Below are 6,892 nucleotides of genomic sequence, written 5' to 3'. Positions count from 1 at the left end.
TTTCCTTCTCTGCTTTGTGTGTATTTTGGTTCACATTTACATTTCACCCTTACAGCAACACCTGTAACTTCATAAGACTTCTCCATACATTTGCACTGCAGTTTGAGCATACCCAGAAAAATCTAATGCATCCTTCACTCCTTCAATCTGACATATCCTCATTGCCTCCAACAGATATTATTTAACTATCAGCTTCTTGTTCCAAAATTTTACCTAGGAGTGCAAATATTCTAAATATACTAATACACACCAAATAGAGTCAGTGATTGGACATATCCCAGTTAGTTCAAGTTCTATCAGAAAATGCTTGCTTGCTGAGCACATACATCAATGGTTCAGTGAATATGTGCCATGTTTGAGGAACTGAGACGTCCAGAGATGACTTCCAAAACAACATTTATACTAGTAAATAAGGCCAGAAGCCTTTTTGTCATGTTCACATAGTTAGATTCTCTTCTCTCACGTAAGAGGGTGGCATTTCTCGTACTCCCTACAGAGAACAATTTATGGCCCATGATATAACCTAACCTGCCTCAGTCACTGTATGATGAAGCCAAAAATCACATCAAGTGTGCAAACAGTTGCACAGACAGATTTTGAACTCTGGCCATGATTTATTTACGTCGCTGGACACAGTTCCTGTTGCTCTGAAACAGCCTGTATGCGTGATCTGTAGTCCCAGCTCCCCGATTTCTCTATTTGCAAAGAAGCAATAAACGTTATCTTCACATCTGGACACATCCCTAGAGCAGAGTCACTCAGGATGAAGGACTCTGTAGAAGTGTTTCATCTCAGCCCTGACTGCAGCAACATCACCTTATAGCTCATCTTATTGCAGTCTGTGGCTCTAATCCGATACCACCACACATGCTTCACACCTCAGCACTACCTCGTTTTCCTGCTCTCGCCCTGCTTCTTGTCCTCGTTCCTGCTCCCACTTCTGACTGGATTTCTGCCCAGATTTTGGCTTCTTATCTTGACAGTCTGGAGATCTGATTTTTATTCCAGTTTCGTGACTGGTTCATGCTTCTTTCTCCTGCTTTGCTTGTTCTAGGTCTCTGTTTACCCTGGTCCTCAGTCCAAGGAATGTGCCCTTAGAGCAAGCAGAACTGCCTCCAGAGCCACAAATCCCAGGAGCTGTGGCCACTCTTAGAAATTGATTTCACTGAACTCAATGCAGTGGATGATTCTAAGGTTCTTTTATTTATGCCTAAGTGCAACCTGGAAGAACACAGTTCCAGCGTGGAGCTGACAAGCTGCAGAGAACCTCTGGTTCGTGAGAAATTTCTTTCCCTCCCCTCTTAGGCTCATTTTTGATCAAATCCTTGATCAAAGAATTTTCTAGTGAATTAGAAACCCTTCTTTTCCACCAATTCTCATTTCACTCAGCTTAGTCTGAGCTGAAACCACAGAATTCTCCTCCCACAGGATGACCTGCAGCAGTAAAGATAAAGCAGAGAGTTTCAGAACCATATCTGTGGTCCCACTGTTCTCCTTTTGATACCATCCATGAATGTTCCAAAGGTTAAGATGATGCCATTTAGCAGTGTAAGAGAAGCATAAATTCACATGGGGCCCAAACCTGAAACTTTTACTTGAGTATGCAATACATACATTAGTAGTTCTTTAGAAATCAGTTGGCTTATCTGCCTAATTGTGTCAAACAATTAAGTTTATTTGTATACCCTTCATTCACTTGGTTTGCATAAACTAGCACAGCTCCTTTCACCAGGGGAGCTAGGCATAGGTCCCCACACCAACTAAAGATCTGATGAGATATTTATAATCACATTCCTTATATTCTTGTCTCAACAGTGATGCAGTGATGTGCTAATGTGGTAGTGTAGTTAGTTGCTGGTGTATAAAGAGCAGCTAACTAACTACACTGCCTAATCACCACACACAACACTAGGATCAGCCTAATTTTGCAGACCTTCACAAAAATTGCTATTTCCTTCCTGAAGAGACCTTCCTTGGAGGGTTTGCAAGAATGGGATACATTCCTTACTTTGTCTGGGCGCTCCTATAACAACAGTTTTCTCTGCATTCTGTAAATAAGTGTCAAGATGAAACTAAAAGTACCACCATGTTACCTGTGGCAGTGTGTTTGATAAAAGCTTACAGTGTAATATGAGTCAAAAGGATCAACATGCTTCCAGCCTTTATCCTTCCAAGGTACAAATTATATCCCGTTAAAACTGGGTATCCTGGTAAGACTGCATGCAGTTTTTAAGCACACTGATATAGCATTCAGGCTGTTAGTAGAATATGTCATTTTAAGCCAGTTGCTAATTGATCAGTTTAAAATAAAATTTATTTTTGCCAATTATATAAAAGTTTAGATAAAAAAATCTTAAAAGTCATAAAAGTTAAAAATTTTTAAACTCTGCTTCTTTAAGAAAGCTTAAAATTGTTTGAGACCTGTTTAAATTATTTACCTATTTCAAGTGTTTATAAGCTTCCTACTACTTGTGTGTCTAAGAGCAGATGAAAAACAGTCTAGATAACTAAAAATTTTCTTTCAATTCTTTGGATAACAGGAATATGAGATACAGCTATAATACCGAATACGAGCCTGACAGAAGGAAAAAAAAAAATCCTCAAAGAAAACTAGTAGCGCTGCAGTTTGTTGATAGAGGTATGTGGAGCAGGACAGCAGCTGCATGTTAGCTGATGTCAGAATTTCAACCAGCTAACATACACTGCCATCCCATCACACACAGATGCACCACCCATATTCCTGGAATAGAGATGCCTGACATTTTCCAGGGTAACTGCCTTCAAACAGTGATGAGCCGGCCCTGCATCAGGTGACAGTGCATTAGTGACTGCTACATTCAAACAGAGCAGCCAGCTAACAGTACACTGCCTACCAGACACAGAGTTCATACATAATGAGATCTCCCACGAAATATCATGGGCCTGAATTTGAGAGGTCTCTTCTATTTTCTACCTGAATTCAGTATTGCTCACCTCTTGAGGTTCATGTTTCATAGCTATTCCACTTGAAACAGTGAACATTTTCACAAAATAAATGGCACAGAAAAAACTCTGATTCAGTAACAGACTTGAACTAAAGTAATAGTATAAAGTCCATGTGAAACGTGACTAGAATCAGATCCAAGACTGTCATCAAGGAACTGTAAAGTGTTGCAGCCAGTTTCTTGCCTTAGTTGTATCAGCACCAGCATGCCATGTATCACCACCAGGTTAATTAGTATCATATACACTTTATTTTATTCCTCTTCCTCCTTGATTTATGGTCATCACTGGATTCAGGATCTTGGGCTCGATGAACCCTGAATTTAACTCAGTTTGGTCAATTTTAGGTTATTTTGAAGTTATACTTGGTTACTCCATAGTGCAACTTACCTTCAGGTGATGTGCCACACTGCACCTCCATTTACAGTCATAAAATGGAGGATGCATAAAGATCCCAAGATTCAACCCCATTGATTTAGGCTGTATGGAGGTAAAATTTTACCTGCAACATCCATTCTGATGCAAAGCCGTTTGAAGTCATGCTTGAAGACAGCCAGAGTTAGATGCTTTGTATCAAAGTGAATGAGTACCAAATTTGAAACCTTTGCTTCTTAAAATCAGGTCCTGAATCACTTAAATCTTATCTCACCAGTCCTGAATTCTCAAAATAAAACAAGACACTAAAACATTTACTTGCCCTAGGGCTGCTGTTAGCAGCTACAGGAAAGCACTGGCTAATTGACTTCTGCTTGCTCCACAGTAAGAGAAGGCAACTTCTGAGTCTTCCACGACGCTTTTGAATGAAACGGTCTGGCGTGCACTTAGCAGCTGTTCACATATCAGAAACAGCCAGCTAACATGCACTGCCAGACTGATACATTCTGTTGAGTTTTGGCCATTAGCTCCCTCTCCACCCCTATCCCCACCAGATTTTTCCTATTGTAGACTCCAGTCATTACTCAGTTTAACAAAATAGCTTTTCCCACGGGGTTACTTACATAAAATATTTACACGGAAGTGACATTCTCAGCATGCTGGTGACTACATTTCTGTATTGTGGTTGCATTTAAGGGTGCGCTGCTTATCTCCTGCTTCAGCATTTTCAATACGTCTATTTCCTTTTACATCTTTACCTCCCACTCCATCCATCAGCGTATTTGAATCTCACCAGAACGAGTGATACTCGTCAACTCCTTAAGGCAAGAGCTGCCTGTATTTTGCATCTTGTTTACTGTCAAGCATATTGCTGGTGATCAACAGGTATTCATCTGTGTACCTACTGTATATGCAAGTTTGTCATTAGTTCTTTTGCTCTTACCACCCTCTAAATATGGAAAAGCCAGCTTGCAGTGCCAACAAACAGACTGCTTCCTACATCCATCCAGTGACTTCTATCAAATCAGGTAACTCTGGATTTTAAATAGCAAGTACTCCCTCTAGTGCCAAAAGGAGGGAATGCCACGGCATCTGAAAGATGCCGTTTTGCCATAACTTGCAAGTTTTTCTAACATTTTATAGCCTGTAGCTAAGCAAGTGCAATAAGGATTAACAGGAGAGGAAAAATATCATTTGTCTATTCAAAGGTACTTAGATATTCTAAGTTCACCTCCTCTGCCTCTCAAAATAAGTATAAAAGGGGAACTCTAAGTGTAACACATGCAGAGAAGAGCGAATGTCTATGCATGCACTTACCTTAATTGCTTTCTGCAGGTTTTGCTTTCTGCTCCATTTAAGGTCTTTTCCAAGTGTTCTCATGACTTTTTCCTTTAAAGAGATACAGAGGCACAACACTTAATAAATGTGTGACTCTCACTGGAGCAGCAGTTTCTTCACCCTACATCACCCACCAGCCGAGCCCAGCCGCTGGCAAGACGTTATTGCCAGCCATGGCTCTCCCACGGAGGCCAAGCTCCTAGCTGCGATCCCCAGCACATCCCCAGGGCCGGGGCAGAAGATGGCAGCCAGGACCATCCTGGAAAGCACTGATCAACTGCCCATCCCCGCAGGGCACCGGCTGAGGGCAAACCCCAGCACAGTGCCTCACAGCCAACCCTCACCCCCCTCATCTTCCTCGAGGCACGTTTTTCCCCTTCCCACTCCAATCCTGCCCGGGGGCTACCGACCCCACTGCCTCCAACGGGGGGCCTCACCTACACGCAGGCCCCTAGGGCGAGACAACCTCGCAGGAAGGCGACCTATGGGCACGGTAACCTATGGGCACGGTAACCTATGGGGGAGGCAACCTACGTGCACGGCGACCGACACAGACGGCAACTTATAGCCGAGGCAGCGCGCAGGCAGCAGCGAGCCGCTGCGGCCCGCGAAGGCGGCACCAGCCAACCGCCCGCTCCCCGCTGCTGCCGCCGCCGCCCTTTAAAGCGCCGGTACGCGCGGCTGCCGAGGCGGGAACCCCCCGCCGCGGGCGCTGATTGGCCGCGCCGCGGGGGGTCCTTCGCAGGGTCGCTAGGCGGCGCCGCGGCGCTGCCCGCCCCGCGCTGCCGCCCCGCCGGCGGGACCCGGCGCGCCCGGGCGCGCGGCGGCGGCGGGACATGGGGCGCGCGGCGGCGCCGAGCAGCGCCGGCGGGCGGCGGGAGGCGGCAAAGGAGCGCGGCGCGGCGCGCGGGGCGCCCAACGGCTGTGGGGAGGCGGGAAGGCGGGGAGGGCCCCCTTCCCCCGCGGCGGGAGGCATGGCCCGGCCCCGGCAGGTGGCAGCCCGGCGGGGCCCGGGCCCCCCCCGGCCCTGGCGCGTCTCCGGGGACAGCGGCCGGCGGTCCCGAGAGCTGGAGCGGGGGCGCACCGAGGGTGCGGGGCCGCACGTTGCCTTTTGCACCGAACCTCGCTCTGTCACTTTGAGCTAGGCTTCCCGAAAGCAAAGCAGAGCAAAACTTAAAATAAACAGCACCGGGAGCAACCCAACTCATGGAAAAACACCTGTCACTGTTTAGTTCAATACGATAAAGACAGAAGTGTGTAGGAGGAAAAGCGAAGGATCATTTTATCCTGGCAGGTGAACTGCTCATACGCTCGTTTTGTGGAGTATAGCTCGCAGGGGAACTGTACATAGCCCTTATTCGCTCATTTCAGCTCAGAAAGTTTGAGCATAAATTCGGTGGTAATAGAGTCGAGAATGTTTTTGTTGGCAGATAGGGTTTAGTTAAATCCAAAAAGACTGGAGATAGAAAATAATTGTCAGTACATATACCTTCCATATTCTAGTCAAAATCAGTTAAGAAAAAAACCCTTTTCAGCCTTTGTAATAGTGTCAGAATTTTGGAGTTACACCACTTGCTTTTTCAACTGGCAAAAGCTGAGAAACCCGATATATAAGAGATCCCATTTGCCCTTGTTCCAGCTCTTGGCTCTTATTAATCAACATTAGAAGTGTTATTTTCGCTGAGTAAAAAGTATGTCACTTTTGAAAATACATGTGGTTCCCAACATTTCCTTCATTTTCTTACAATTTTTTTTCTCCTCAAGAAGGAAAGAGATTTTTCTGAATTTCTTGTTAGAAAAGTATTATTTGACAATAGAAAATGTCTCCTGCAAAAATCTTCTCATATGAAGTCCCACTTTCCTAGTCAATTCTATTTCTATGGTTGCATATGCAACATCTAGAAAAGGACACCATGGAAGTGAGACAACAGAGGAAAATACTTACGCCTTAGTTCTAGGCAAAACTTGATATGACTGTTTTGCTGAATCAAAATGAAACTTTATTTCAAAAGTACAGTTTTATTTTCTTGCTATGTGTTTGTAAGGACAAATAGCTAAGGACACTCAATACAAAACATTTGAGTCATGCAAGATCATTTTAATACTTTCTATAAAACAAACATTACACTAAGCATTGGAAGAATTCCATCACAAAGGATTGTTTGCAACGTTTCAGATGTTCATTTAACTGAATAAG

Source organism: Dromaius novaehollandiae, chromosome Z (assembly GCF_036370855.1).
Source record: "Dromaius novaehollandiae isolate bDroNov1 chromosome Z, bDroNov1.hap1, whole genome shotgun sequence".
NCBI lineage: Eukaryota > Metazoa > Chordata > Aves > Casuariiformes > Dromaiidae > Dromaius > Dromaius novaehollandiae.
Note: the sequence above shows the minus strand (reverse complement) of the source record.